The sequence below is a fragment of the Schistocerca americana genome, unplaced genomic scaffold, assembly GCF_021461395.2.
Source record: "Schistocerca americana isolate TAMUIC-IGC-003095 unplaced genomic scaffold, iqSchAmer2.1 HiC_scaffold_1549, whole genome shotgun sequence".
In the NCBI taxonomy this organism is placed as follows: domain Eukaryota; kingdom Metazoa; phylum Arthropoda; class Insecta; order Orthoptera; family Acrididae; genus Schistocerca; species Schistocerca americana.
Window position 1 is genome coordinate 1 of NW_025725634.1, and position 27,268 is coordinate 27,268.

Genomic DNA, 27,268 nt, shown 5'->3' on the forward strand with positions numbered 1-27,268 from the left:
GTCCCGACTTGTCCCGACTTTGCTCGACTGCCGCTCGCTGCCGCTCGGGTCGTGGTCCATATGACAGCGCAAGCACGACAAACGTCTGCGGGACGAGACGAGACGACTAAGGAATAAAGTCATGATTACAAACCAAATTTGGAACTCTACACTCCTACACAACAATAGGCGGTGAGCTATTTCAGAAATCACCTGCCGATTCGTACTGTTTTGTCGTTTTCAAAGTCTTCTTGGCAAACTTGGTTAGCACATTCTCCCTCAAACCGAGTTAATTACTGCATTTTCGTACCATTACAGTAGTTTAAAAGGCATAAGGAAGCATCTTTGTCACAACAGAAAGGTAGTTTGAAAATTGGGCTGGCAGGGGTAGCGACATAATACCAAAACGAAAAAAAAAAAAAGGAAGGTAGCCAACAGCACCCAGGTTTCCCAGGTGGTCACCCATCCAAGTACTAACTGGGCCCAATGATGCTTAACTTCGGTGATCGGACGAGAACCGGTGTATCCATCATGGTATGGCCGTTGGCGCGCATCTAATGTAGGACCACGGCAGAATTCGCGTTCGGCTTTTTTCCCAACACACAAAATGTTAGTTTTCCGCCGCATTTGACGAAAGCACTTCCTTCCGCAACAGCCAGTTCCTCGAGGACGCGTGCGGGGAGCGCGCCCCACCGCCGCGTGTGTGAGACGCACTGCTGCTCGTTGCACCTCCTGTCATTCGCTGGGCGCGTGCAGCCTTCGGCACTAGCGGAGGACGCATCTTGTCCCTGGTGTCCAGCGGAGGGCCTGTACGGGGTGGTGCAGTGTCGTGCTGGAGGGCGCCACTGGTAGCGATGTGGGCTTCCTCGCCTCGCCGCGCCTCACACCAGGTGTCTGCGTAGTTTGCAGTGCATTCGCACCATTCCTGTCCCTGTCCCCGTCCCGACTTGTCCCGACTTTGCTCGACTGCCGCTCGCTGCCGCTCGGGTCGTGGTCCATATGACAGCGCAAGCACGACAAACGTCTGCGGGACGAGACGAGACGACTAAGGAATAAAGTCATGATTACAAACCAAATTTGGAACTCTACACTCCTACACAACAATAGGCGGTGAGCTATTTCAGAAATCACCTGCCGATTCGTACTGTTTTGTCGTTTTCAAAGTCTTCTTGGCAAACTTGGTTAGCACATTCTCCCTCAAACCGAGTTAATTACTGCATTTTCGTACCATTACAGTAGTTTAAAAGGCATAAGGAAGCATCTTTGTCACAACAGAAAGGTAGTTTGAAAATTGGGCTGGCAGGGGTAGCGACATAATACCAAAACGAAAAAAAAAAAAAGGAAGGTAGCCAACAGCACCCAGGTTTCCCAGGTGGTCACCCATCCAAGTACTAACTGGGCCCAATGATGCTTAACTTCGGTGATCGGACGAGAACCGGTGTATCCATCATGGTATGGCCGTTGGCGCGCATCTAATGTAGGACCACGGCAGAATTCGCGTTCGGCTTTTTTCCCAACACACAAAATGTTAGTTTTCCGCCGCATTTGACGAAAGCACTTCCTTCCGCAACAGCCAGTTCCTCGAGGACGCGTGCGGGGAGCGCGCCCCACCGCCGCGTGTGTGAGACGCACTGCTGCTCGTTGCACCTCCTGTCATTCGCTGGGCGCGTGCAGCCTTCGGCACTAGCGGAGGACGCATCTTGTCCCTGGTGTCCAGCGGAGGGCCTGTACGGGGTGGTGCAGTGTCGTGCTGGAGGGCGCCACTGGTAGCGATGTGGGCTTCCTCGCCTCGCCGCGCCTCACACCAGGTGTCTGCGTAGTTTGCAGTGCATTCGCACCATTCCTGTCCCTGTCCCCGTCCCGACTTGTCCCGACTTTGCTCGACTGCCGCTCGCTGCCGCTCGGGTCGTGGTCCATATGACAGCGCAAGCACGACAAACGTCTGCGGGACGAGACGAGACGACTAAGGAATAAAGTCATGATTACAAACCAAATTTGGAACTCTACACTCCTACACAACAATAGGCGGTGAGCTATTTCAGAAATCACCTGCCGATTCGTACTGTTTTGTCGTTTTCAAAGTCTTCTTGGCAAACTTGGTTAGCACATTCTCCCTCAAACCGAGTTAATTACTGCATTTTCGTACCATTACAGTAGTTTAAAAGGCATAAGGAAGCATCTTTGTCACAACAGAAAGGTAGTTTGAAAATTGGGCTGGCAGGGGTAGCGACATAATACCAAAACGAAAAAAAAAAAAAGGAAGGTAGCCAACAGCACCCAGGTTTCCCAGGTGGTCACCCATCCAAGTACTAACTGGGCCCAATGATGCTTAACTTCGGTGATCGGACGAGAACCGGTGTATCCATCATGGTATGGCCGTTGGCGCGCATCTAATGTAGGACCACGGCAGAATTCGCGTTCGGCTTTTTTCCCAACACACAAAATGTTAGTTTTCCGCCGCATTTGACGAAAGCACTTCCTTCCGCAACAGCCAGTTCCTCGAGGACGCGTGCGGGGAGCGCGCCCCACCGCCGCGTGTGTGAGACGCACTGCTGCTCGTTGCACCTCCTGTCATTCGCTGGGCGCGTGCAGCCTTCGGCACTAGCGGAGGACGCATCTTGTCCCTGGTGTCCAGCGGAGGGCCTGTACGGGGTGGTGCAGTGTCGTGCTGGAGGGCGCCACTGGTAGCGATGTGGGCTTCCTCGCCTCGCCGCGCCTCACACCAGGTGTCTGCGTAGTTTGCAGTGCATTCGCACCATTCCTGTCCCTGTCCCCGTCCCGACTTGTCCCGACTTTGCTCGACTGCCGCTCGCTGCCGCTCGGGTCGTGGTCCATATGACAGCGCAAGCACGACAAACGTCTGCGGGACGAGACGAGACGACTAAGGAATAAAGTCATGATTACAAACCAAATTTGGAACTCTACACTCCTACACAACAATAGGCGGTGAGCTATTTCAGAAATCACCTGCCGATTCGTACTGTTTTGTCGTTTTCAAAGTCTTCTTGGCAAACTTGGTTAGCACATTCTCCCTCAAACCGAGTTAATTACTGCATTTTCGTACCATTACAGTAGTTTAAAAGGCATAAGGAAGCATCTTTGTCACAACAGAAAGGTAGTTTGAAAATTGGGCTGGCAGGGGTAGCGACATAATACCAAAACGAAAAAAAAAAAAAGGAAGGTAGCCAACAGCACCCAGGTTTCCCAGGTGGTCACCCATCCAAGTACTAACTGGGCCCAATGATGCTTAACTTCGGTGATCGGACGAGAACCGGTGTATCCATCATGGTATGGCCGTTGGCGCGCATCTAATGTAGGACCACGGCAGAATTCGCGTTCGGCTTTTTTCCCAACACACAAAATGTTAGTTTTCCGCCGCATTTGACGAAAGCACTTCCTTCCGCAACAGCCAGTTCCTCGAGGACGCGTGCGGGGAGCGCGCCCCACCGCCGCGTGTGTGAGACGCACTGCTGCTCGTTGCACCTCCTGTCATTCGCTGGGCGCGTGCAGCCTTCGGCACTAGCGGAGGACGCATCTTGTCCCTGGTGTCCAGCGGAGGGCCTGTACGGGGTGGTGCAGTGTCGTGCTGGAGGGCGCCACTGGTAGCGATGTGGGCTTCCTCGCCTCGCCGCGCCTCACACCAGGTGTCTGCGTAGTTTGCAGTGCATTCGCACCATTCCTGTCCCTGTCCCCGTCCCGACTTGTCCCGACTTTGCTCGACTGCCGCTCGCTGCCGCTCGGGTCGTGGTCCATATGACAGCGCAAGCACGACAAACGTCTGCGGGACGAGACGAGACGACTAAGGAATAAAGTCATGATTACAAACCAAATTTGGAACTCTACACTCCTACACAACAATAGGCGGTGAGCTATTTCAGAAATCACCTGCCGATTCGTACTGTTTTGTCGTTTTCAAAGTCTTCTTGGCAAACTTGGTTAGCACATTCTCCCTCAAACCGAGTTAATTACTGCATTTTCGTACCATTACAGTAGTTTAAAAGGCATAAGGAAGCATCTTTGTCACAACAGAAAGGTAGTTTGAAAATTGGGCTGGCAGGGGTAGCGACATAATACCAAAACGAAAAAAAAAAAAAGGAAGGTAGCCAACAGCACCCAGGTTTCCCAGGTGGTCACCCATCCAAGTACTAACTGGGCCCAATGATGCTTAACTTCGGTGATCGGACGAGAACCGGTGTATCCATCATGGTATGGCCGTTGGCGCGCATCTAATGTAGGACCACGGCAGAATTCGCGTTCGGCTTTTTTCCCAACACACAAAATGTTAGTTTTCCGCCGCATTTGACGAAAGCACTTCCTTCCGCAACAGCCAGTTCCTCGAGGACGCGTGCGGGGAGCGCGCCCCACCGCCGCGTGTGTGAGACGCACTGCTGCTCGTTGCACCTCCTGTCATTCGCTGGGCGCGTGCAGCCTTCGGCACTAGCGGAGGACGCATCTTGTCCCTGGTGTCCAGCGGAGGGCCTGTACGGGGTGGTGCAGTGTCGTGCTGGAGGGCGCCACTGGTAGCGATGTGGGCTTCCTCGCCTCGCCGCGCCTCACACCAGGTGTCTGCGTAGTTTGCAGTGCATTCGCACCATTCCTGTCCCTGTCCCCGTCCCGACTTGTCCCGACTTTGCTCGACTGCCGCTCGCTGCCGCTCGGGTCGTGGTCCATATGACAGCGCAAGCACGACAAACGTCTGCGGGACGAGACGAGACGACTAAGGAATAAAGTCATGATTACAAACCAAATTTGGAACTCTACACTCCTACACAACAATAGGCGGTGAGCTATTTCAGAAATCACCTGCCGATTCGTACTGTTTTGTCGTTTTCAAAGTCTTCTTGGCAAACTTGGTTAGCACATTCTCCCTCAAACCGAGTTAATTACTGCATTTTCGTACCATTACAGTAGTTTAAAAGGCATAAGGAAGCATCTTTGTCACAACAGAAAGGTAGTTTGAAAATTGGGCTGGCAGGGGTAGCGACATAATACCAAAACGAAAAAAAAAAAAAGGAAGGTAGCCAACAGCACCCAGGTTTCCCAGGTGGTCACCCATCCAAGTACTAACTGGGCCCAATGATGCTTAACTTCGGTGATCGGACGAGAACCGGTGTATCCATCATGGTATGGCCGTTGGCGCGCATCTAATGTAGGACCACGGCAGAATTCGCGTTCGGCTTTTTTCCCAACACACAAAATGTTAGTTTTCCGCCGCATTTGACGAAAGCACTTCCTTCCGCAACAGCCAGTTCCTCGAGGACGCGTGCGGGGAGCGCGCCCCACCGCCGCGTGTGTGAGACGCACTGCTGCTCGTTGCACCTCCTGTCATTCGCTGGGCGCGTGCAGCCTTCGGCACTAGCGGAGGACGCATCTTGTCCCTGGTGTCCAGCGGAGGGCCTGTACGGGGTGGTGCAGTGTCGTGCTGGAGGGCGCCACTGGTAGCGATGTGGGCTTCCTCGCCTCGCCGCGCCTCACACCAGGTGTCTGCGTAGTTTGCAGTGCATTCGCACCATTCCTGTCCCTGTCCCCGTCCCGACTTGTCCCGACTTTGCTCGACTGCCGCTCGCTGCCGCTCGGGTCGTGGTCCATATGACAGCGCAAGCACGACAAACGTCTGCGGGACGAGACGAGACGACTAAGGAATAAAGTCATGATTACAAACCAAATTTGGAACTCTACACTCCTACACAACAATAGGCGGTGAGCTATTTCAGAAATCACCTGCCGATTCGTACTGTTTTGTCGTTTTCAAAGTCTTCTTGGCAAACTTGGTTAGCACATTCTCCCTCAAACCGAGTTAATTACTGCATTTTCGTACCATTACAGTAGTTTAAAAGGCATAAGGAAGCATCTTTGTCACAACAGAAAGGTAGTTTGAAAATTGGGCTGGCAGGGGTAGCGACATAATACCAAAACGAAAAAAAAAAAAAGGAAGGTAGCCAACAGCACCCAGGTTTCCCAGGTGGTCACCCATCCAAGTACTAACTGGGCCCAATGATGCTTAACTTCGGTGATCGGACGAGAACCGGTGTATCCATCATGGTATGGCCGTTGGCGCGCATCTAATGTAGGACCACGGCAGAATTCGCGTTCGGCTTTTTTCCCAACACACAAAATGTTAGTTTTCCGCCGCATTTGACGAAAGCACTTCCTTCCGCAACAGCCAGTTCCTCGAGGACGCGTGCGGGGAGCGCGCCCCACCGCCGCGTGTGTGAGACGCACTGCTGCTCGTTGCACCTCCTGTCATTCGCTGGGCGCGTGCAGCCTTCGGCACTAGCGGAGGACGCATCTTGTCCCTGGTGTCCAGCGGAGGGCCTGTACGGGGTGGTGCAGTGTCGTGCTGGAGGGCGCCACTGGTAGCGATGTGGGCTTCCTCGCCTCGCCGCGCCTCACACCAGGTGTCTGCGTAGTTTGCAGTGCATTCGCACCATTCCTGTCCCTGTCCCCGTCCCGACTTGTCCCGACTTTGCTCGACTGCCGCTCGCTGCCGCTCGGGTCGTGGTCCATATGACAGCGCAAGCACGACAAACGTCTGCGGGACGAGACGAGACGACTAAGGAATAAAGTCATGATTACAAACCAAATTTGGAACTCTACACTCCTACACAACAATAGGCGGTGAGCTATTTCAGAAATCACCTGCCGATTCGTACTGTTTTGTCGTTTTCAAAGTCTTCTTGGCAAACTTGGTTAGCACATTCTCCCTCAAACCGAGTTAATTACTGCATTTTCGTACCATTACAGTAGTTTAAAAGGCATAAGGAAGCATCTTTGTCACAACAGAAAGGTAGTTTGAAAATTGGGCTGGCAGGGGTAGCGACATAATACCAAAACGAAAAAAAAAAAAAGGAAGGTAGCCAACAGCACCCAGGTTTCCCAGGTGGTCACCCATCCAAGTACTAACTGGGCCCAATGATGCTTAACTTCGGTGATCGGACGAGAACCGGTGTATCCATCATGGTATGGCCGTTGGCGCGCATCTAATGTAGGACCACGGCAGAATTCGCGTTCGGCTTTTTTCCCAACACACAAAATGTTAGTTTTCCGCCGCATTTGACGAAAGCACTTCCTTCCGCAACAGCCAGTTCCTCGAGGACGCGTGCGGGGAGCGCGCCCCACCGCCGCGTGTGTGAGACGCACTGCTGCTCGTTGCACCTCCTGTCATTCGCTGGGCGCGTGCAGCCTTCGGCACTAGCGGAGGACGCATCTTGTCCCTGGTGTCCAGCGGAGGGCCTGTACGGGGTGGTGCAGTGTCGTGCTGGAGGGCGCCACTGGTAGCGATGTGGGCTTCCTCGCCTCGCCGCGCCTCACACCAGGTGTCTGCGTAGTTTGCAGTGCATTCGCACCATTCCTGTCCCTGTCCCCGTCCCGACTTGTCCCGACTTTGCTCGACTGCCGCTCGCTGCCGCTCGGGTCGTGGTCCATATGACAGCGCAAGCACGACAAACGTCTGCGGGACGAGACGAGACGACTAAGGAATAAAGTCATGATTACAAACCAAATTTGGAACTCTACACTCCTACACAACAATAGGCGGTGAGCTATTTCAGAAATCACCTGCCGATTCGTACTGTTTTGTCGTTTTCAAAGTCTTCTTGGCAAACTTGGTTAGCACATTCTCCCTCAAACCGAGTTAATTACTGCATTTTCGTACCATTACAGTAGTTTAAAAGGCATAAGGAAGCATCTTTGTCACAACAGAAAGGTAGTTTGAAAATTGGGCTGGCAGGGGTAGCGACATAATACCAAAACGAAAAAAAAAAAAAGGAAGGTAGCCAACAGCACCCAGGTTTCCCAGGTGGTCACCCATCCAAGTACTAACTGGGCCCAATGATGCTTAACTTCGGTGATCGGACGAGAACCGGTGTATCCATCATGGTATGGCCGTTGGCGCGCATCTAATGTAGGACCACGGCAGAATTCGCGTTCGGCTTTTTTCCCAACACACAAAATGTTAGTTTTCCGCCGCATTTGACGAAAGCACTTCCTTCCGCAACAGCCAGTTCCTCGAGGACGCGTGCGGGGAGCGCGCCCCACCGCCGCGTGTGTGAGACGCACTGCTGCTCGTTGCACCTCCTGTCATTCGCTGGGCGCGTGCAGCCTTCGGCACTAGCGGAGGACGCATCTTGTCCCTGGTGTCCAGCGGAGGGCCTGTACGGGGTGGTGCAGTGTCGTGCTGGAGGGCGCCACTGGTAGCGATGTGGGCTTCCTCGCCTCGCCGCGCCTCACACCAGGTGTCTGCGTAGTTTGCAGTGCATTCGCACCATTCCTGTCCCTGTCCCCGTCCCGACTTGTCCCGACTTTGCTCGACTGCCGCTCGCTGCCGCTCGGGTCGTGGTCCATATGACAGCGCAAGCACGACAAACGTCTGCGGGACGAGACGAGACGACTAAGGAATAAAGTCATGATTACAAACCAAATTTGGAACTCTACACTCCTACACAACAATAGGCGGTGAGCTATTTCAGAAATCACCTGCCGATTCGTACTGTTTTGTCGTTTTCAAAGTCTTCTTGGCAAACTTGGTTAGCACATTCTCCCTCAAACCGAGTTAATTACTGCATTTTCGTACCATTACAGTAGTTTAAAAGGCATAAGGAAGCATCTTTGTCACAACAGAAAGGTAGTTTGAAAATTGGGCTGGCAGGGGTAGCGACATAATACCAAAACGAAAAAAAAAAAAAGGAAGGTAGCCAACAGCACCCAGGTTTCCCAGGTGGTCACCCATCCAAGTACTAACTGGGCCCAATGATGCTTAACTTCGGTGATCGGACGAGAACCGGTGTATCCATCATGGTATGGCCGTTGGCGCGCATCTAATGTAGGACCACGGCAGAATTCGCGTTCGGCTTTTTTCCCAACACACAAAATGTTAGTTTTCCGCCGCATTTGACGAAAGCACTTCCTTCCGCAACAGCCAGTTCCTCGAGGACGCGTGCGGGGAGCGCGCCCCACCGCCGCGTGTGTGAGACGCACTGCTGCTCGTTGCACCTCCTGTCATTCGCTGGGCGCGTGCAGCCTTCGGCACTAGCGGAGGACGCATCTTGTCCCTGGTGTCCAGCGGAGGGCCTGTACGGGGTGGTGCAGTGTCGTGCTGGAGGGCGCCACTGGTAGCGATGTGGGCTTCCTCGCCTCGCCGCGCCTCACACCAGGTGTCTGCGTAGTTTGCAGTGCATTCGCACCATTCCTGTCCCTGTCCCCGTCCCGACTTGTCCCGACTTTGCTCGACTGCCGCTCGCTGCCGCTCGGGTCGTGGTCCATATGACAGCGCAAGCACGACAAACGTCTGCGGGACGAGACGAGACGACTAAGGAATAAAGTCATGATTACAAACCAAATTTGGAACTCTACACTCCTACACAACAATAGGCGGTGAGCTATTTCAGAAATCACCTGCCGATTCGTACTGTTTTGTCGTTTTCAAAGTCTTCTTGGCAAACTTGGTTAGCACATTCTCCCTCAAACCGAGTTAATTACTGCATTTTCGTACCATTACAGTAGTTTAAAAGGCATAAGGAAGCATCTTTGTCACAACAGAAAGGTAGTTTGAAAATTGGGCTGGCAGGGGTAGCGACATAATACCAAAACGAAAAAAAAAAAAAGGAAGGTAGCCAACAGCACCCAGGTTTCCCAGGTGGTCACCCATCCAAGTACTAACTGGGCCCAATGATGCTTAACTTCGGTGATCGGACGAGAACCGGTGTATCCATCATGGTATGGCCGTTGGCGCGCATCTAATGTAGGACCACGGCAGAATTCGCGTTCGGCTTTTTTCCCAACACACAAAATGTTAGTTTTCCGCCGCATTTGACGAAAGCACTTCCTTCCGCAACAGCCAGTTCCTCGAGGACGCGTGCGGGGAGCGCGCCCCACCGCCGCGTGTGTGAGACGCACTGCTGCTCGTTGCACCTCCTGTCATTCGCTGGGCGCGTGCAGCCTTCGGCACTAGCGGAGGACGCATCTTGTCCCTGGTGTCCAGCGGAGGGCCTGTACGGGGTGGTGCAGTGTCGTGCTGGAGGGCGCCACTGGTAGCGATGTGGGCTTCCTCGCCTCGCCGCGCCTCACACCAGGTGTCTGCGTAGTTTGCAGTGCATTCGCACCATTCCTGTCCCTGTCCCCGTCCCGACTTGTCCCGACTTTGCTCGACTGCCGCTCGCTGCCGCTCGGGTCGTGGTCCATATGACAGCGCAAGCACGACAAACGTCTGCGGGACGAGACGAGACGACTAAGGAATAAAGTCATGATTACAAACCAAATTTGGAACTCTACACTCCTACACAACAATAGGCGGTGAGCTATTTCAGAAATCACCTGCCGATTCGTACTGTTTTGTCGTTTTCAAAGTCTTCTTGGCAAACTTGGTTAGCACATTCTCCCTCAAACCGAGTTAATTACTGCATTTTCGTACCATTACAGTAGTTTAAAAGGCATAAGGAAGCATCTTTGTCACAACAGAAAGGTAGTTTGAAAATTGGGCTGGCAGGGGTAGCGACATAATACCAAAACGAAAAAAAAAAAAAGGAAGGTAGCCAACAGCACCCAGGTTTCCCAGGTGGTCACCCATCCAAGTACTAACTGGGCCCAATGATGCTTAACTTCGGTGATCGGACGAGAACCGGTGTATCCATCATGGTATGGCCGTTGGCGCGCATCTAATGTAGGACCACGGCAGAATTCGCGTTCGGCTTTTTTCCCAACACACAAAATGTTAGTTTTCCGCCGCATTTGACGAAAGCACTTCCTTCCGCAACAGCCAGTTCCTCGAGGACGCGTGCGGGGAGCGCGCCCCACCGCCGCGTGTGTGAGACGCACTGCTGCTCGTTGCACCTCCTGTCATTCGCTGGGCGCGTGCAGCCTTCGGCACTAGCGGAGGACGCATCTTGTCCCTGGTGTCCAGCGGAGGGCCTGTACGGGGTGGTGCAGTGTCGTGCTGGAGGGCGCCACTGGTAGCGATGTGGGCTTCCTCGCCTCGCCGCGCCTCACACCAGGTGTCTGCGTAGTTTGCAGTGCATTCGCACCATTCCTGTCCCTGTCCCCGTCCCGACTTGTCCCGACTTTGCTCGACTGCCGCTCGCTGCCGCTCGGGTCGTGGTCCATATGACAGCGCAAGCACGACAAACGTCTGCGGGACGAGACGAGACGACTAAGGAATAAAGTCATGATTACAAACCAAATTTGGAACTCTACACTCCTACACAACAATAGGCGGTGAGCTATTTCAGAAATCACCTGCCGATTCGTACTGTTTTGTCGTTTTCAAAGTCTTCTTGGCAAACTTGGTTAGCACATTCTCCCTCAAACCGAGTTAATTACTGCATTTTCGTACCATTACAGTAGTTTAAAAGGCATAAGGAAGCATCTTTGTCACAACAGAAAGGTAGTTTGAAAATTGGGCTGGCAGGGGTAGCGACATAATACCAAAACGAAAAAAAAAAAAAGGAAGGTAGCCAACAGCACCCAGGTTTCCCAGGTGGTCACCCATCCAAGTACTAACTGGGCCCAATGATGCTTAACTTCGGTGATCGGACGAGAACCGGTGTATCCATCATGGTATGGCCGTTGGCGCGCATCTAAGGTAGGACCACGGCAGAATTCGCGTTCGGCTTTTTTCCCAACACACAAAATGTTAGTTTTCCGCCGCATTTGACGAAAGCACTTCCTTCCGCAACAGCCAGTTCCTCGAGGACGCGTGCGGGGAGCGCGCCCCACCGCCGCGTGTGTGAGACGCACTGCTGCTCGTTGCACCTCCTGTCATTCGCTGGGCGCGTGCAGCCTTCGGCACTAGCGGAGGACGCATCTTGTCCCTGGTGTCCAGCGGAGGGCCTGTACGGGGTGGTGCAGTGTCGTGCTGGAGGGCGCCACTGGTAGCGATGTGGGCTTCCTCGCCTCGCCGCGCCTCACACCAGGTGTCTGCGTAGTTTGCAGTGCATTCGCACCATTCCTGTCCCTGTCCCCGTCCCGACTTGTCCCGACTTTGCTCGACTGCCGCTCGCTGCCGCTCGGGTCGTGGTCCATATGACAGCGCAAGCACGACAAACGTCTGCGGGACGAGACGAGACGACTAAGGAATAAAGTCATGATTACAAACCAAATTTGGAACTCTACACTCCTACACAACAATAGGCGGTGAGCTATTTCAGAAATCACCTGCCGATTCGTACTGTTTTGTCGTTTTCAAAGTCTTCTTGGCAAACTTGGTTAGCACATTCTCCCTCAAACCGAGTTAATTACTGCATTTTCGTACCATTACAGTAGTTTAAAAGGCATAAGGAAGCATCTTTGTCACAACAGAAAGGTAGTTTGAAAATTGGGCTGGCAGGGGTAGCGACATAATACCAAAACGAAAAAAAAAAAAAGGAAGGTAGCCAACAGCACCCAGGTTTCCCAGGTGGTCACCCATCCAAGTACTAACTGGGCCCAATGATGCTTAACTTCGGTGATCGGACGAGAACCGGTGTATCCATCATGGTATGGCCGTTGGCGCGCATCTAATGTAGGACCACGGCAGAATTCGCGTTCGGCTTTTTTCCCAACACACAAAATGTTAGTTTTCCGCCGCATTTGACGAAAGCACTTCCTTCCGCAACAGCCAGTTCCTCGAGGACGCGTGCGGGGAGCGCGCCCCACCGCCGCGTGTGTGAGACGCACTGCTGCTCGTTGCACCTCCTGTCATTCGCTGGGCGCGTGCAGCCTTCGGCACTAGCGGAGGACGCATCTTGTCCCTGGTGTCCAGCGGAGGGCCTGTACGGGGTGGTGCAGTGTCGTGCTGGAGGGCGCCACTGGTAGCGATGTGGGCTTCCTCGCCTCGCCGCGCCTCACACCAGGTGTCTGCGTAGTTTGCAGTGCATTCGCACCATTCCTGTCCCTGTCCCCGTCCCGACTTGTCCCGACTTTGCTCGACTGCCGCTCGCTGCCGCTCGGGTCGTGGTCCATATGACAGCGCAAGCACGACAAACGTCTGCGGGACGAGACGAGACGACTAAGGAATAAAGTCATGATTACAAACCAAATTTGGAACTCTACACTCCTACACAACAATAGGCGGTGAGCTATTTCAGAAATCACCTGCCGATTCGTACTGTTTTGTCGTTTTCAAAGTCTTCTTGGCAAACTTGGTTAGCACATTCTCCCTCAAACCGAGTTAATTACTGCATTTTCGTACCATTACAGTAGTTTAAAAGGCATAAGGAAGCATCTTTGTCACAACAGAAAGGTAGTTTGAAAATTGGGCTGGCAGGGGTAGCGACATAATACCAAAACGAAAAAAAAAAAAAGGAAGGTAGCCAACAGCACCCAGGTTTCCCAGGTGGTCACCCATCCAAGTACTAACTGGGCCCAATGATGCTTAACTTCGGTGATCGGACGAGAACCGGTGTATCCATCATGGTATGGCCGTTGGCGCGCATCTAATGTAGGACCACGGCAGAATTCGCGTTCGGCTTTTTTCCCAACACACAAAATGTTAGTTTTCCGCCGCATTTGACGAAAGCACTTCCTTCCGCAACAGCCAGTTCCTCGAGGACGCGTGCGGGGAGCGCGCCCCACCGCCGCGTGTGTGAGACGCACTGCTGCTCGTTGCACCTCCTGTCATTCGCTGGGCGCGTGCAGCCTTCGGCACTAGCGGAGGACGCATCTTGTCCCTGGTGTCCAGCGGAGGGCCTGTACGGGGTGGTGCAGTGTCGTGCTGGAGGGCGCCACTGGTAGCGATGTGGGCTTCCTCGCCTCGCCGCGCCTCACACCAGGTGTCTGCGTAGTTTGCAGTGCATTCGCACCATTCCTGTCCCTGTCCCCGTCCCGACTTGTCCCGACTTTGCTCGACTGCCGCTCGCTGCCGCTCGGGTCGTGGTCCATATGACAGCGCAAGCACGACAAACGTCTGCGGGACGAGACGAGACGACTAAGGAATAAAGTCATGATTACAAACCAAATTTGGAACTCTACACTCCTACACAACAATAGGCGGTGAGCTATTTCAGAAATCACCTGCCGATTCGTACTGTTTTGTCGTTTTCAAAGTCTTCTTGGCAAACTTGGTTAGCACATTCTCCCTCAAACCGAGTTAATTACTGCATTTTCGTACCATTACAGTAGTTTATAAAGGCATAAGGAAGCATCTTTGTCACAACAGAAAGGTAGTTTGAAAATTGGGCTGGCAGGGGTAGCGACATAATACCAAAACGAAAAAAAAAAAAAGGAAGGTAGCCAACAGCACCCAGGTTTCCCAGGTGGTCACCCATCCAAGTACTAACTGGGCCCAATGATGCTTAACTTCGGTGATCGGACGAGAACCGGTGTATCCATCATGGTATGGCCGTTGGCGCGCATCTAATGTAGGACCACGGCAGAATTCGCGTTCGGCTTTTTTCCCAACACACAAAATGTTAGTTTTCCGCCGCATTTGACGAAAGCACTTCCTTCCGCAACAGCCAGTTCCTCGAGGACGCGTGCGGGGAGCGCGCCCCACCGCCGCGTGTGTGAGACGCACTGCTGCTCGTTGCACCTCCTGTCATTCGCTGGGCGCGTGCAGCCTTCGGCACTAGCGGAGGACGCATCTTGTCCCTGGTGTCCAGCGGAGGGCCTGTACGGGGTGGTGCAGTGTCGTGCTGGAGGGCGCCACTGGTAGCGATGTGGGCTTCCTCGCCTCGCCGCGCCTCACACCAGGTGTCTGCGTAGTTTGCAGTGCATTCGCACCATTCCTGTCCCTGTCCCCGTCCCGACTTGTCCCGACTTTGCTCGACTGCCGCTCGCTGCCGCTCGGGTCGTGGTCCATATGACAGCGCAAGCACGACAAACGTCTGCGGGACGAGACGAGACGACTAAGGAATAAAGTCATGATTACAAACCAAATTTGGAACTCTACACTCCTACACAACAATAGGCGGTGAGCTATTTCAGAAATCACCTGCCGATTCGTACTGTTTTGTCGTTTTCAAAGTCTTCTTGGCAAACTTGGTTAGCACATTCTCCCTCAAACCGAGTTAATTACTGCATTTTCGTACCATTACAGTAGTTTAAAAGGCATAAGGAAGCATCTTTGTCACAACAGAAAGGTAGTTTGAAAATTGGGCTGGCAGGGGTAGCGACATAATACCAAAACGAAAAAAAAAAAAAGGAAGGTAGCCAACAGCACCCAGGTTTCCCAGGTGGTCACCCATCCAAGTACTAACTGGGCCCAATGATGCTTAACTTCGGTGATCGGACGAGAACCGGTGTATCCATCATGGTATGGCCGTTGGCGCGCATCTAATGTAGGACCACGGCAGAATTCGCGTTCGGCTTTTTTCCCAACACACAAAATGTTAGTTTTCCGCCGCATTTGACGAAAGCACTTCCTTCCGCAACAGCCAGTTCCTCGAGGACGCGTGCGGGGAGCGCGCCCCACCGCCGCGTGTGTGAGACGCACTGCTGCTCGTTGCACCTCCTGTCATTCGCTGGGCGCGTGCAGCCTTCGGCACTAGCGGAGGACGCATCTTGTCCCTGGTGTCCAGCGGAGGGCCTGTACGGGGTGGTGCAGTGTCGTGCTGGAGGGCGCCACTGGTAGCGATGTGGGCTTCCTCGCCTCGCCGCGCCTCACACCAGGTGTCTGCGTAGTTTGCAGTGCATTCGCACCATTCCTGTCCCTGTCCCCGTCCCGACTTGTCCCGACTTTGCTCGACTGCCGCTCGCTGCCGCTCGGGTCGTGGTCCATATGACAGCGCAAGCACGACAAACGTCTGCGGGACGAGACGAGACGACTAAGGAATAAAGTCATGATTACAAACCAAATTTGGAACTCTACACTCCTACACAACAATAGGCGGTGAGCTATTTCAGAAATCACCTGCCGATTCGTACTGTTTTGTCGTTTTCAAAGTCTTCTTGGCAAACTTGGTTAGCACATTCTCCCTCAAACCGAGTTAATTACTGCATTTTCGTACCATTACAGTAGTTTAAAAGGCATAAGGAAGCATCTTTGTCACAACAGAAAGGTAGTTTGAAAATTGGGCTGGCAGGGGTAGCGACATAATACCAAAACGAAAAAAAAAAAAAGGAAGGTAGCCAACAGCACCCAGGTTTCCCAGGTGGTCACCCATCCAAGTACTAACTGGGCCCAATGATGCTTAACTTCGGTGATCGGACGAGAACCGGTGTATCCATCATGGTATGGCCGTTGGCGCGCATCTAATGTAGGACCACGGCAGAATTCGCGTTCGGCTTTTTTCCCAACACACAAAATGTTAGTTTTCCGCCGCATTTGACGAAAGCACTTCCTTCCGCAACAGCCAGTTCCTCGAGGACGCGTGCGGGGAGCGCGCCCCACCGCCGCGTGTGTGAGACGCACTGCTGCTCGTTGCACCTCCTGTCATTCGCTGGGCGCGTGCAGCCTTCGGCACTAGCGGAGGACGCATCTTGTCCCTGGTGTCCAGCGGAGGGCCTGTACGGGGTGGTGCAGTGTCGTGCTGGAGGGCGCCACTGGTAGCGATGTGGGCTTCCTCGCCTCGCCGCGCCTCACACCAGGTGTCTGCGTAGTTTGCAGTGCATTCGCACCATTCCTGTCCCTGTCCCCGTCCCGACTTGTCCCGACTTTGCTCGACTGCCGCTCGCTGCCGCTCGGGTCGTGGTCCATATGACAGCGCAAGCACGACAAACGTCTGCGGGACGAGACGAGACGACTAAGGAATAAAGTCATGATTACAAACCAAATTTGGAACTCTACACTCCTACACAACAATAGGCGGTGAGCTATTTCAGAAATCACCTGCCGATTCGTACTGTTTTGTCGTTTTCAAAGTCTTCTTGGCAAACTTGGTTAGCACATTCTCCCTCAAACCGAGTTAATTACTGCATTTTCGTACCATTACAGTAGTTTAAAAGGCATAAGGAAGCATCTTTGTCACAACAGAAAGGTAGTTTGAAAATTGGGCTGGCAGGGGTAGCGACATAATACCAAAACGAAAAAAAAAAAAAGGAAGGTAGCCAACAGCACCCAGGTTTCCCAGGTGGTCACCCATCCAAGTACTAACTGGGCCCAATGATGCTTAACTTCGGTGATCGGACGAGAACCGGTGTATCCATCATGGTATGGCCGTTGGCGCGCATCTAATGTAGGACCACGGCAGAATTCGCGTTCGGCTTTTTTCCCAACACACAAAATGTTAGTTTTCCGCCGCATTTGACGAAAGCACTTCCTTCCGCAACAGCCAGTTCCTCGAGGACGCGTGCGGGGAGCGCGCCCCACCGCCGCGTGTGTGAGACGCACTGCTGCTCGTTGCACCTCCTGTCATTCGCTGGGCGCGTGCAGCCTTCGGCACTAGCGGAGGACGCATCTTGTCCCTGGTGTCCAGCGGAGGGCCTGTACGGGGTGGTGCAGTGTCGTGCTGGAGGGCGCCACTGGTAGCGATGTGGGCTTCCTCGCCTCGCCGCGCCTCACACCAGGTGTCTGCGTAGTTTGCAGTGCATTCGCACCATTCCTGTCCCTGTCCCCGTCCCGACTTGTCCCGACTTTGCTCGACTGCCGCTCGCTGCCGCTCGGGTCGTGGTCCATATGACAGCGCAAGCACGACAAACGTCTGCGGGACGAGACGAGACGACTAAGGAATAAAGTCATGATTACAAACCAAATTTGGAACTCTACACTCCTACACAACAATAGGCGGTGAGCTATTTCAGAAATCACCTGCCGATTCGTACTGTTTTGTCGTTTTCAAAGTCTTCTTGGCAAACTTGGTTAGCACATTCTCCCTCAAACCGAGTTAATTACTGCATTTTCGTACCATTACAGTAGTTTAAAAGGCATAAGGAAGCATCTTTGTCACAACAGAAAGGTAGTTTGAAAATTGGGCTGGCAGGGGTAGCGACATAATACCAAAACGAAAAAAAAAAAAAGGAAGGTAGCCAACAGCACCCAGGTTTCCCAGGTGGTCACCCATCCAAGTACTAACTGGGCCCAATGATGCTTAACTTCGGTGATCGGACGAGAACCGGTGTATCCATCATGGTATGGCCGTTGGCGCGCATCTAATGTAGGACCACGGCAGAATTCGCGTTCGGCTTTTTTCCCAACACACAAAATGTTAGTTTTCCGCCGCATTTGACGAAAGCACTTCCTTCCGCAACAGCCAGTTCCTCGAGGACGCGTGCGGGGAGCGCGCCCCACCGCCGCGTGTGTGAGACGCACTGCTGCTCGTTGCACCTCCTGTCATTCGCTGGGCGCGTGCAGCCTTCGGCACTAGCGGAGGACGCATCTTGTCCCTGGTGTCCAGCGGAGGGCCTGTACGGGGTGGTGCAGTGTCGTGCTGGAGGGCGCCACTGGTAGCGATGTGGGCTTCCTCGCCTCGCCGCGCCTCACACCAGGTGTCTGCGTAGTTTGCAGTGCATTCGCACCATTCCTGTCCCTGTCCCCGTCCCGACTTGTCCCGACTTTGCTCGACTGCCGCTCGCTGCCGCTCGGGTCGTGGTCCATATGACAGCGCAAGCACGACAAACGTCTGCGGGACGAGACGAGACGACTAAGGAATAAAGTCATGATTACAAACCAAATTTGGAACTCTACACTCCTACACAACAATAGGCGGTGAGCTATTTCAGAAATCACCTGCCGATTCGTACTGTTTTGTCGTTTTCAAAGTCTTCTTGGCAAACTTGGTTAGCACATTCTCCCTCAAACCGAGTTAATTACTGCATTTTCGTACCATTACAGTAGTTTAAAAGGCATAAGGAAGCATCTTTGTCACAACAGAAAGGTAGTTTGAAAATTGGGCTGGCAGGGGTAGCGACATAATACCAAAACGAAAAAAAAAAAAAGGAAGGTAGCCAACAGCACCCAGGTTTCCCAGGTGGTCACCCATCCAAGTACTAACTGGGCCCAATGATGCTTAACTTCGGTGATCGGACGAGAACCGGTGTATCCATCATGGTATGGCCGTTGGCGCGCATCTAATGTAGGACCACGGCAGAATTCGCGTTCGGCTTTTTTCCCAACACACAAAATGTTAGTTTTCCGCCGCATTTGACGAAAGCACTTCCTTCCGCAACAGCCAGTTCCTCGAGGACGCGTGCGGGGAGCGCGCCCCACCGCCGCGTGTGTGAGACGCACTGCTGCTCGTTGCACCTCCTGTCATTCGCTGGGCGCGTGCAGCCTTCGGCACTAGCGGAGGACGCATCTTGTCCCTGGTGTCCAGCGGAGGGCCTGTACGGGGTGGTGCAGTGTCGTGCTGGAGGGCGCCACTGGTAGCGATGTGGGCTTCCTCGCCTCGCCGCGCCTCACACCAGGTGTCTGCGTAGTTTGCAGTGCATTCGCACCATTCCTGTCCCTGTCCCCGTCCCGACTTGTCCCGACTTTGCTCGACTGCCGCTCGCTGCCGCTCGGGTCGTGGTCCATATGACAGCGCAAGCACGACAAACGTCTGCGGGACGAGACGAGACGACTAAGGAATAAAGTCATGATTACAAACCAAATTTGGAACTCTACACTCCTACACAACAATAGGCGGTGAGCTATTTCAGAAATCACCTGCCGATTCGTACTGTTTTGTCGTTTTCAAAGTCTTCTTGGCAAACTTGGTTAGCACATTCTCCCTCAAACCGAGTTAATTACTGCATTTTCGTACCATTACAGTAGTTTAAAAGGCATAAGGAAGCATCTTTGTCACAACAGAAAGGTAGTTTGAAAATTGGGCTGGCAGGGGTAGCGACATAATACCAAAACGAAAAAAAAAAAAAGGAAGGTAGCCAACAGCACCCAGGTTTCCCAGGTGGTCACCCATCCAAGTACTAACTGGGCCCAATGATGCTTAACTTCGGTGATCGGACGAGAACCGGTGTATCCATCATGGTATGGCCGTTGGCGCGCATCTAATGTAGGACCACGGCAGAATTCGCGTTCGGCTTTTTTCCCAACACACAAAATGTTAGTTTTCCGCCGCATTTGACGAAAGCACTTCCTTCCGCAACAGCCAGTTCCTCGAGGACGCGTGCGGGGAGCGCGCCCCACCGCCGCGTGTGTGAGACGCACTGCTGCTCGTTGCACCTCCTGTCATTCGCTGGGCGCGTGCAGCCTTCGGCACTAGCGGAGGACGCATCTTGTCCCTGGTGTCCAGCGGAGGGCCTGTACGGGGTGGTGCAGTGTCGTGCTGGAGGGCGCCACTGGTAGCGATGTGGGCTTCCTCGCCTCGCCGCGCCTCACACCAGGTGTCTGCGTAGTTTGCAGTGCATTCGCACCATTCCTGTCCCTGTCCCCGTCCCGACTTGTCCCGACTTTGCTCGACTGCCGCTCGCTGCCGCTCGGGTCGTGGTCCATATGACAGCGCAAGCACGACAAACGTCTGCGGGACGAGACGAGACGACTAAGGAATAAAGTCATGATTACAAACCAAATTTGGAACTCTACACTCCTACACAACAATAGGCGGTGAGCTATTTCAGAAATCACCTGCCGATTCGTACTGTTTTGTCGTTTTCAAAGTCTTCTTGGCAAACTTGGTTAGCACATTCTCCCTCAAACCGAGTTAATTACTGCATTTTCGTACCATTACAGTAGTTTAAAAGGCATAAGGAAGCATCTTTGTCACAACAGAAAGGTAGTTTGAAAATTGGGCTGGCAGGGGTAGCGACATAATACCAAAACGAAAAAAAAAAAAAGGAAGGTAGCCAACAGCACCCAGGTTTCCCAGGTGGTCACCCATCCAAGTACTAACTGGGCCCAATGATGCTTAACTTCGGTGATCGGACGAGAACCGGTGTATCCATCATGGTATGGCCGTTGGCGCGCATCTAATGTAGGACCACGGCAGAATTCGCGTTCGGCTTTTTTCCCAACACACAAAATGTTAGTTTTCCGCCGCATTTGACGAAAGCACTTCCTTCCGCAACAGCCAGTTCCTCGAGGACGCGTGCGGGGAGCGCGCCCCACCGCCGCGTGTGTGAGACGCACTGCTGCTCGTTGCACCTCCTGTCATTCGCTGGGCGCGTGCAGCCTTCGGCACTAGCGGAGGACGCATCTTGTCCCTGGTGTCCAGCGGAGGGCCTGTACGGGGTGGTGCAGTGTCGTGCTGGAGGGCGCCACTGGTAGCGATGTGGGCTTCCTCGCCTCGCCGCGCCTCACACCAGGTGTCTGCGTAGTTTGCAGTGCATTCGCACCATTCCTGTCCCTGTCCCCGTCCCGACTTGTCCCGACTTTGCTCGACTGCCGCTCGCTGCCGCTCGGGTCGTGGTCCATATGACAGCGCAAGCACGACAAACGTCTGCGGGACGAGACGAGACGACTAAGGAATAAAGTCATGATTACAAACCAAATTTGGAACTCTACACTCCTACACAACAATAGGCGGTGAGCTATTTCAGAAATCACCTGCCGATTCGTACTGTTTTGTCGTTTTCAAAGTCTTCTTGGCAAACTTGGTTAGCACATTCTCCCTCAAACCGAGTTAATTACTGCATTTTCGTACCATTACAGTAGTTTAAAAGGCATAAGGAAGCATCTTTGTCACAACAGAAAGGTAGTTTGAAAATTGGGCTGGCAGGGGTAGCGACATAATACCAAAACGAAAAAAAAAAAAAGGAAGGTAGCCAACAGCACCCAGGTTTCCCAGGTGGTCACCCATCCAAGTACTAACTGGGCCCAATGATGCTTAACTTCGGTGATCGGACGAGAACCGGTGTATCCATCATGGTATGGCCGTTGGCGCGCATCTAATGTAGGACCACGGCAGAATTCGCGTTCGGCTTTTTTCCCAACACACAAAATGTTAGTTTTCCGCCGCATTTGACGAAAGCACTTCCTTCCGCAACAGCCAGTTCCTCGAGGACGCGTGCGGGGAGCGCGCCCCACCGCCGCGGTGTGTGAGACGCACTGCTGCTCGTTGCACCTCCTGTCATTCGCTGGGCGCGTGCAGCCTTCGGCACTAGCGGAGGACGCATCTTGTCCCTGGTGTCCAGCGGAGGGCCTGTACGGGGTGGTGCAGTGTCGTGCTGGAGGGCGCCACTGGTAGCGATGTGGGCTTCCTCGCCTCGCCGCGCCTCACACCAGGTGTCTGCGTAGTTTGCAGTGCATTCGCACCATTCCTGTCCCTGTCCCCGTCCCGACTTGTCCCGACTTTGCTCGACTGCCGCTCGCTGCCGCTCGGGTCGTGGTCCATATGACAGCGCAAGCACGACAAACGTCTGCGGGACGAGACGAGACGACTAAGGAATAAAGTCATGATTACAAACCAAATTTGGAACTCTACACTCCTACACAACAATAGGCGGTGAGCTATTTCAGAAATCACCTGCCGATTCGTACTGTTTTGTCGTTTTCAAAGTCTTCTTGGCAAACTTGGTTAGCACATTCTCCCTCAAAACCGAGTTAATTACTGCATTTTCGTACCATTACAGTAGTTTAAAAGGCATAAGGAAGCATCTTTGTCACAACAGAAAGGTAGTTTGAAATTGGGCTGGCAGGGGTAGCGACATAATACCAAAACGAAAAAAAAAAAAAGGAAGGTAGCCAACAGCACCCAGGTTTCCCAGGTGGTCACCCATCCAAGTACTAACTGGGCCCAATGATGCTTAACTTCGGTGATCGGACGAGAACCGGTGTATCCATCATGGTATGGCCGTTGGCGCGCATCTAATGTAGGACCACGGCAGAATTCGCGTTCGGCTTTTTTCCCAACACACAAAATGTTAGTTTTCCGCCGCATTTGACGAAAGCACTTCCTTCCGCAACAGCCAGTTCCTCGAGGACGCGTGCGGGGAGCGCGCCCCACCGCCGCGTGTGTGAGACGCACTGCTCTGCTCGTTGCACCTCCTGTCATTCGCTGGGCGCGTGCAGCCTTCGGCACTAGCGGAGGACGCATCTTGTCCCTGGTGTCCAGCGGAGGGCCTGTACGGGGTGGTGCAGTGTCGTGCTGGAGGGCGCCACTGGTAGCGATGTGGGCTTCCTCGCCTCGCCGCGCCTCACACCAGGTGTCTGCGTAGTTTGCAGTGCATTCGCACCATTCCTGTCCCTGTCCCCGTCCCGACTTGTCCCGACTTTGCTCGACTGCCGCTCGCTGCCGCTCGGGTCGTGGTCCATATGACAGCGCAAGCACGACAAACGTCTGCGGGACGAGACGAGACGACTAAGGAATAAAGTCATGATTACAAACCAAATTTGGAACTCTACACTCCTACACAACAATAGGCGGTGAGCTATTTCAGAAATCACCTGCCGATTCGTACTGTTTTGTCGTTTTCAAAGTCTTCTTGGCAAACTTGGTTAGCACATTCTCCCTCAAACCGAGTTAATTACTGCATTTTCGTACCATTACAGTAGTTTAAAAGGCATAAGGAAGCATCTTTGTCACAACAGAAAGGTAGTTTGAAAATTGGGCTGGCAGGGGTAGCGACATAATACCAAAACGAAAAAAAAAAAAAGGAAGGTAGCCAACAGCACCCAGGTTTCCCAGGTGGTCACCCATCCAAGTACTAACTGGGCCCAATGATGCTTAACTTCGGTGATCGGACGAGAACCGGTGTATCCATCATGGTATGGCCGTTGGCGCGCATCTAATGTAGGACCACGGCAGAATTCGCGTTCGGCTTTTTTCCCAACACACAAAATGTTAGTTTTCCGCCGCATTTGACGAAAGCACTTCCTTCCGCAACAGCCAGTTCCTCGAGGACGCGTGCGGGGAGCGCGCCCCACCGCCGCGTGTGTGAGACGCACTGCTGCTCGTTGCACCTCCTGTCATTCGCTGGGCGCGTGCAGCCTTCGGCACTAGCGGAGGACGCATCTTGTCCCTGGTGTCCAGCGGAGGGCCTGTACGGGGTGGTGCAGTGTCGTGCTGGAGGGCGCCACTGGTAGCGATGTGGGCTTCCTCGCCTCGCCGCGCCTCACACCAGGTGTCTGCGTAGTTTGCAGTGCATTCGCACCATTCCTGTCCCTGTCCCCGTCCCGACTTGTCCCGACTTTGCTCGACTGCCGCTCGCTGCCGCTCGGGTCGTGGTCCATATGACAGCGCAAGCACGACAAACGTCCTGCGGGACGAGACGAGACGACTAAGGAATAAAGTCATGATTACAAACCAAATTTGGAACTCTACACTCCTACACAACAATAGGCGGTGAGCTATTTCAGAAATCACCTGCCGATTCGTACTGTTTTGTCGTTTTCAAAGTCTTCTTGGCAAACTTGGTTAGCACATTCTCCCTCAAACCGAGTTAATTACTGCATTTTCGTACCATTACAGTAGTTTAAAAGGCATAAGGAAGCATCTTTGTCACAACAGAAAGGTAGTTTGAAAATTGGGCTGGCAGGGGTAGCGACATAATACCAAAACGAAAAAAAAAAAAAGGAAGGTAGCCAACAGCACCCAGGTTTCCCAGGTGGTCACCCATCCAAGTACTAACTGGGCCCAATGATGCTTAACTTCGGTGATCGGACGAGAACCGGTGTATCCATCATGGTATGGCCGTTGGCGCGCATCTAATGTAGGACCACGGCAGAATTCGCGTTCGGCTTTTTTCCCAACACACAAAATGTTAGTTTTCCGCCGCATTTGACGAAAGCACTTCCTTCCGCAACAGCCAGTTCCTCGAGGACGCGTGCGGGGAGCGCGCCCCACCGCCGCGTGTGTGAGACGCACTGCTGCTCGTTGCACCTCCTGTCATTCGCTGGGCGCGTGCAGCCTTCGGCACTAGCGGAGGACGCATCTTGTCCCTGGTGTCCAGCGGAGGGCCTGTACGGGGTGGTGCAGTGTCGTGCTGGAGGGCGCCACTGGTAGCGATGTGGGCTTCCTCGCCTCGCCGCGCCTCACACCAGGTGTCTGCGTAGTTTGCAGTGCATTCGCACCATTCCTGTCCCTGTCCCCGTCCCGACTTGTCCCGACTTTGCTCGACTGCCGCTCGCTGCCGCTCGGGTCGTGGTCCATATGACAGCGCAAGCACGACAAACGTCTGCGGGACGAGACGAGACGACTAAGGAATAAAGTCATGATTACAAACCAAATTTGGAACTCTACACTCCTACACAACAATAGGCGGTGAGCTATTTCAGAAATCACCTGCCGATTCGTACTGTTTTGTCGTTTTCAAAGTCTTCTTGGCAAACTTGGTTAGCACATTCTCCCTCAAACCGAGTTAATTACTGCATTTTCGTACCATTACAGTAGTTTAAAAGGCATAAGGAAGCATCTTTGTCACAACAGAAAGGTAGTTTGAAAATTGGGCTGGCAGGGGTAGCGACATAATACCAAAACGAAAAAAAAAAAAAGGAAGGTAGCCAACAGCACCCAGGTTTCCCAGGTGGTCACCCATCCAAGTACTAACTGGGCCCAATGATGCTTAACTTCGGTGATCGGACGAGAACCGGTGTATCCATCATGGTATGGCCGTTGGCGCGCATCTAATGTAGGACCACGGCAGAATTCGCGTTCGGCTTTTTTCCCAACACACAAAATGTTAGTTTTCCGCCGCATTTGACGAAAGCACTTCCTTCCGCAACAGCCAGTTCCTCGAGGACGCGTGCGGGGAGCGCGCCCCACCGCCGCGTGTGTGAGACGCACTGCTGCTCGTTGCACCTCCTGTCATTCGCTGGGCGCGTGCAGCCTTCGGCACTAGCGGAGGACGCATCTTGTCCCTGGTGTCCAGCGGAGGGCCTGTACGGGGTGGTGCAGTGTCGTGCTGGAGGGCGCCACTGGTAGCGATGTGGGCTTCCTCGCCTCGCCGCGCCTCACACCAGGTGTCTGCGTAGTTTGCAGTGCATTCGCACCATTCCTGTCCCTGTCCCCGTCCCGACTTGTCCCGACTTTGCTCGACTGCCGCTCGCTGCCGCTCGGGTCGTGGTCCATATGACAGCGCAAGCACGACAAACGTCTGCGGGACGAGACGAGACGACTAAGGAATAAAGTCATGATTACAAACCAAATTTGGAACTCTACACTCCTACACAACAATAGGCGGTGAGCTATTTCAGAAATCACCTGCCGATTCGTACTGTTTTGTCGTTTTCAAAGTCTTCTTGGCAAACTTGGTTAGCACATTCTCCCTCAAACCGAGTTAATTACTGCATTTTCGTACCATTACAGTAGTTTAAAAGGCATAAGGAAGCATCTTTGTCACAACAGAAAGGTAGTTTGAAAATTGGGCTGGCAGGGGTAGCGACATAATACCAAAACGAAAAAAAAAAAAAGGAAGGTAGCCAACAGCACCCAGGTTTCCCAGGTGGTCACCCATCCAAGTACTAACTGGGCCCAATGATGCTTAACTTCGGTGATCGACGAGAACCGGTGTATCCATCATGGTATGGCCGTTGGCGCGCATCTAATGTAGGACCACGGCAGAATTCGCGTTCGGCTTTTTTCCCAACACACAAAATGTTAGTTTTCCGCCGCATTTGACGAAAGCACTTCCTTCCGCAACAGCCAGTTCCTCGAGGACGCGTGCGGGGAGCGCGCCCCACCGCCGCGTGTGTGAGACGCACTGCTGCTCGTTGCACCTCCTGTCATTCGCTGGGCGCGTGCAGCCTTCGGCACTAGCGGAGGACGCATCTTGTCCCTGGTGTCCAGCGGAGGGCCTGTACGGGGTGGTGCAGTGTCGTGCTGGAGGGCGCCACTGGTAGCGATGTGGGCTTCCTCGCCTCGCCGCGCCTCACACCAGGTGTCTGCGTAGTTTGCAGTGCATTCGCACCATTCCTGTCCCTGTCCCCGTCCCGACTTGTCCCGACTTTGCTCGACTGCCGCTCGCTGCCGCTCGGGTCGTGGTCCATATGACAGCGCAAGCACGACAAACGTCTGCGGGACGAGACGAGACGACTAAGGAATAAAGTCATGATTACAAACCAAATTTGGAACTCTACACTCCTACACAACAATAGGCGGTGAGCTATTTCAGAAATCACCTGCCGATTCGTACTGTTTTGTCGTTTTCAAAGTCTTCTTGGCAAACTTGGTTAGCACATTCTCCCTCAAACCGAGTTAATTACTGCATTTTCGTACCATTACAGTAGTTTAAAAAGGCATAAGGAAGCATCTTTGTCACAACAGAAAGGTAGTTTGAAAATTGGGCTGGCAGGGGTAGCGACATAATACCAAAACGAAAAAAAAAAAAAGGAAGGTAGCCAACAGCACCCAGGTTTCCCAGGTGGTCACCCATCCAAGTACTAACTGGGCCCAATGATGCTTAACTTCGGTGATCGGACGAGAACCGGTGTATCCATCATGGTATGGCCGTTGGCGCGCATCTAATGTAGGACCACGGCAGAATTCGCGTTCGGCTTTTTTCCCAACACACAAAATGTTAGTTTTCCGCCGCATTTGACGAAAGCACTTCCTTCCGCAACAGCCAGTTC

General features: G+C 53.2%; 30 non-coding genes across 30 annotated transcripts; all 30 read right to left on the minus strand.

Annotated features, from left to right (window-relative positions):
* Nucleotides 1–408: 408 nt before the first annotated feature.
* LOC124569809 lies at nucleotides 409–527 on the minus strand. Its single transcript, XR_006971325.1, has one exon. It is a non-coding gene; the product is annotated as a 5S ribosomal RNA (ribosomal RNA).
* A 799-nt stretch (nucleotides 528–1,326) lies between these two features.
* On the minus strand, nucleotides 1,327–1,445 carry LOC124569821. The gene has a single exon (XR_006971336.1). It is a non-coding gene; the product is annotated as a 5S ribosomal RNA (ribosomal RNA).
* Nucleotides 1,446–2,244: 799 nt separating this feature from the next.
* LOC124569833 lies at nucleotides 2,245–2,363 on the minus strand. The gene has a single exon (XR_006971347.1). It is a non-coding gene; the product is annotated as a 5S ribosomal RNA (ribosomal RNA).
* Nucleotides 2,364–3,162: 799 nt separating this feature from the next.
* LOC124569839 lies at nucleotides 3,163–3,281 on the minus strand. The gene has a single exon (XR_006971353.1). It is a non-coding gene; the product is annotated as a 5S ribosomal RNA (ribosomal RNA).
* A 799-nt stretch (nucleotides 3,282–4,080) lies between these two features.
* Nucleotides 4,081–4,199, minus strand: LOC124569840. Its single transcript, XR_006971354.1, has one exon. It is a non-coding gene; the product is annotated as a 5S ribosomal RNA (ribosomal RNA).
* Nucleotides 4,200–4,998: 799 nt separating this feature from the next.
* LOC124569810 lies at nucleotides 4,999–5,117 on the minus strand. The gene has a single exon (XR_006971326.1). It is a non-coding gene; the product is annotated as a 5S ribosomal RNA (ribosomal RNA).
* A 799-nt stretch (nucleotides 5,118–5,916) lies between these two features.
* On the minus strand, nucleotides 5,917–6,035 carry LOC124569811. The gene has a single exon (XR_006971327.1). It is a non-coding gene; the product is annotated as a 5S ribosomal RNA (ribosomal RNA).
* A 799-nt stretch (nucleotides 6,036–6,834) lies between these two features.
* Nucleotides 6,835–6,953, minus strand: LOC124569812. The gene has a single exon (XR_006971328.1). It is a non-coding gene; the product is annotated as a 5S ribosomal RNA (ribosomal RNA).
* A 799-nt stretch (nucleotides 6,954–7,752) lies between these two features.
* On the minus strand, nucleotides 7,753–7,871 carry LOC124569813. The gene has a single exon (XR_006971329.1). It is a non-coding gene; the product is annotated as a 5S ribosomal RNA (ribosomal RNA).
* A 799-nt stretch (nucleotides 7,872–8,670) lies between these two features.
* On the minus strand, nucleotides 8,671–8,789 carry LOC124569814. The gene has a single exon (XR_006971330.1). It is a non-coding gene; the product is annotated as a 5S ribosomal RNA (ribosomal RNA).
* A 799-nt stretch (nucleotides 8,790–9,588) lies between these two features.
* LOC124569815 lies at nucleotides 9,589–9,707 on the minus strand. The gene has a single exon (XR_006971331.1). It is a non-coding gene; the product is annotated as a 5S ribosomal RNA (ribosomal RNA).
* A 799-nt stretch (nucleotides 9,708–10,506) lies between these two features.
* On the minus strand, nucleotides 10,507–10,625 carry LOC124569816. Its single transcript, XR_006971332.1, has one exon. It is a non-coding gene; the product is annotated as a 5S ribosomal RNA (ribosomal RNA).
* Nucleotides 10,626–11,424: 799 nt separating this feature from the next.
* On the minus strand, nucleotides 11,425–11,543 carry LOC124569817. Its single transcript, XR_006971333.1, has one exon. It is a non-coding gene; the product is annotated as a 5S ribosomal RNA (ribosomal RNA).
* A 799-nt stretch (nucleotides 11,544–12,342) lies between these two features.
* On the minus strand, nucleotides 12,343–12,461 carry LOC124569818. Its single transcript, XR_006971334.1, has one exon. It is a non-coding gene; the product is annotated as a 5S ribosomal RNA (ribosomal RNA).
* A 799-nt stretch (nucleotides 12,462–13,260) lies between these two features.
* LOC124569820 lies at nucleotides 13,261–13,379 on the minus strand. The gene has a single exon (XR_006971335.1). It is a non-coding gene; the product is annotated as a 5S ribosomal RNA (ribosomal RNA).
* An 800-nt stretch (nucleotides 13,380–14,179) lies between these two features.
* Nucleotides 14,180–14,298, minus strand: LOC124569822. Its single transcript, XR_006971337.1, has one exon. It is a non-coding gene; the product is annotated as a 5S ribosomal RNA (ribosomal RNA).
* Nucleotides 14,299–15,097: 799 nt separating this feature from the next.
* On the minus strand, nucleotides 15,098–15,216 carry LOC124569823. Its single transcript, XR_006971338.1, has one exon. It is a non-coding gene; the product is annotated as a 5S ribosomal RNA (ribosomal RNA).
* Nucleotides 15,217–16,015: 799 nt separating this feature from the next.
* On the minus strand, nucleotides 16,016–16,134 carry LOC124569824. The gene has a single exon (XR_006971339.1). It is a non-coding gene; the product is annotated as a 5S ribosomal RNA (ribosomal RNA).
* A 799-nt stretch (nucleotides 16,135–16,933) lies between these two features.
* Nucleotides 16,934–17,052, minus strand: LOC124569825. Its single transcript, XR_006971340.1, has one exon. It is a non-coding gene; the product is annotated as a 5S ribosomal RNA (ribosomal RNA).
* Nucleotides 17,053–17,851: 799 nt separating this feature from the next.
* LOC124569826 lies at nucleotides 17,852–17,970 on the minus strand. The gene has a single exon (XR_006971341.1). It is a non-coding gene; the product is annotated as a 5S ribosomal RNA (ribosomal RNA).
* Nucleotides 17,971–18,769: 799 nt separating this feature from the next.
* LOC124569827 lies at nucleotides 18,770–18,888 on the minus strand. Its single transcript, XR_006971342.1, has one exon. It is a non-coding gene; the product is annotated as a 5S ribosomal RNA (ribosomal RNA).
* A 799-nt stretch (nucleotides 18,889–19,687) lies between these two features.
* On the minus strand, nucleotides 19,688–19,806 carry LOC124569828. The gene has a single exon (XR_006971343.1). It is a non-coding gene; the product is annotated as a 5S ribosomal RNA (ribosomal RNA).
* Nucleotides 19,807–20,605: 799 nt separating this feature from the next.
* Nucleotides 20,606–20,724, minus strand: LOC124569829. Its single transcript, XR_006971344.1, has one exon. It is a non-coding gene; the product is annotated as a 5S ribosomal RNA (ribosomal RNA).
* A 799-nt stretch (nucleotides 20,725–21,523) lies between these two features.
* On the minus strand, nucleotides 21,524–21,642 carry LOC124569831. The gene has a single exon (XR_006971345.1). It is a non-coding gene; the product is annotated as a 5S ribosomal RNA (ribosomal RNA).
* Nucleotides 21,643–22,442: 800 nt separating this feature from the next.
* LOC124569832 lies at nucleotides 22,443–22,561 on the minus strand. The gene has a single exon (XR_006971346.1). It is a non-coding gene; the product is annotated as a 5S ribosomal RNA (ribosomal RNA).
* Nucleotides 22,562–23,362: 801 nt separating this feature from the next.
* Nucleotides 23,363–23,481, minus strand: LOC124569834. Its single transcript, XR_006971348.1, has one exon. It is a non-coding gene; the product is annotated as a 5S ribosomal RNA (ribosomal RNA).
* An 800-nt stretch (nucleotides 23,482–24,281) lies between these two features.
* LOC124569835 lies at nucleotides 24,282–24,400 on the minus strand. The gene has a single exon (XR_006971349.1). It is a non-coding gene; the product is annotated as a 5S ribosomal RNA (ribosomal RNA).
* A 799-nt stretch (nucleotides 24,401–25,199) lies between these two features.
* Nucleotides 25,200–25,318, minus strand: LOC124569836. Its single transcript, XR_006971350.1, has one exon. It is a non-coding gene; the product is annotated as a 5S ribosomal RNA (ribosomal RNA).
* A 799-nt stretch (nucleotides 25,319–26,117) lies between these two features.
* LOC124569838 lies at nucleotides 26,118–26,235 on the minus strand. The gene has a single exon (XR_006971352.1). It is a non-coding gene; the product is annotated as a 5S ribosomal RNA (ribosomal RNA).
* Nucleotides 26,236–27,035: 800 nt separating this feature from the next.
* LOC124569837 lies at nucleotides 27,036–27,154 on the minus strand. Its single transcript, XR_006971351.1, has one exon. It is a non-coding gene; the product is annotated as a 5S ribosomal RNA (ribosomal RNA).
* Between the last annotated feature and the right edge of the window lie 114 nt (nucleotides 27,155–27,268).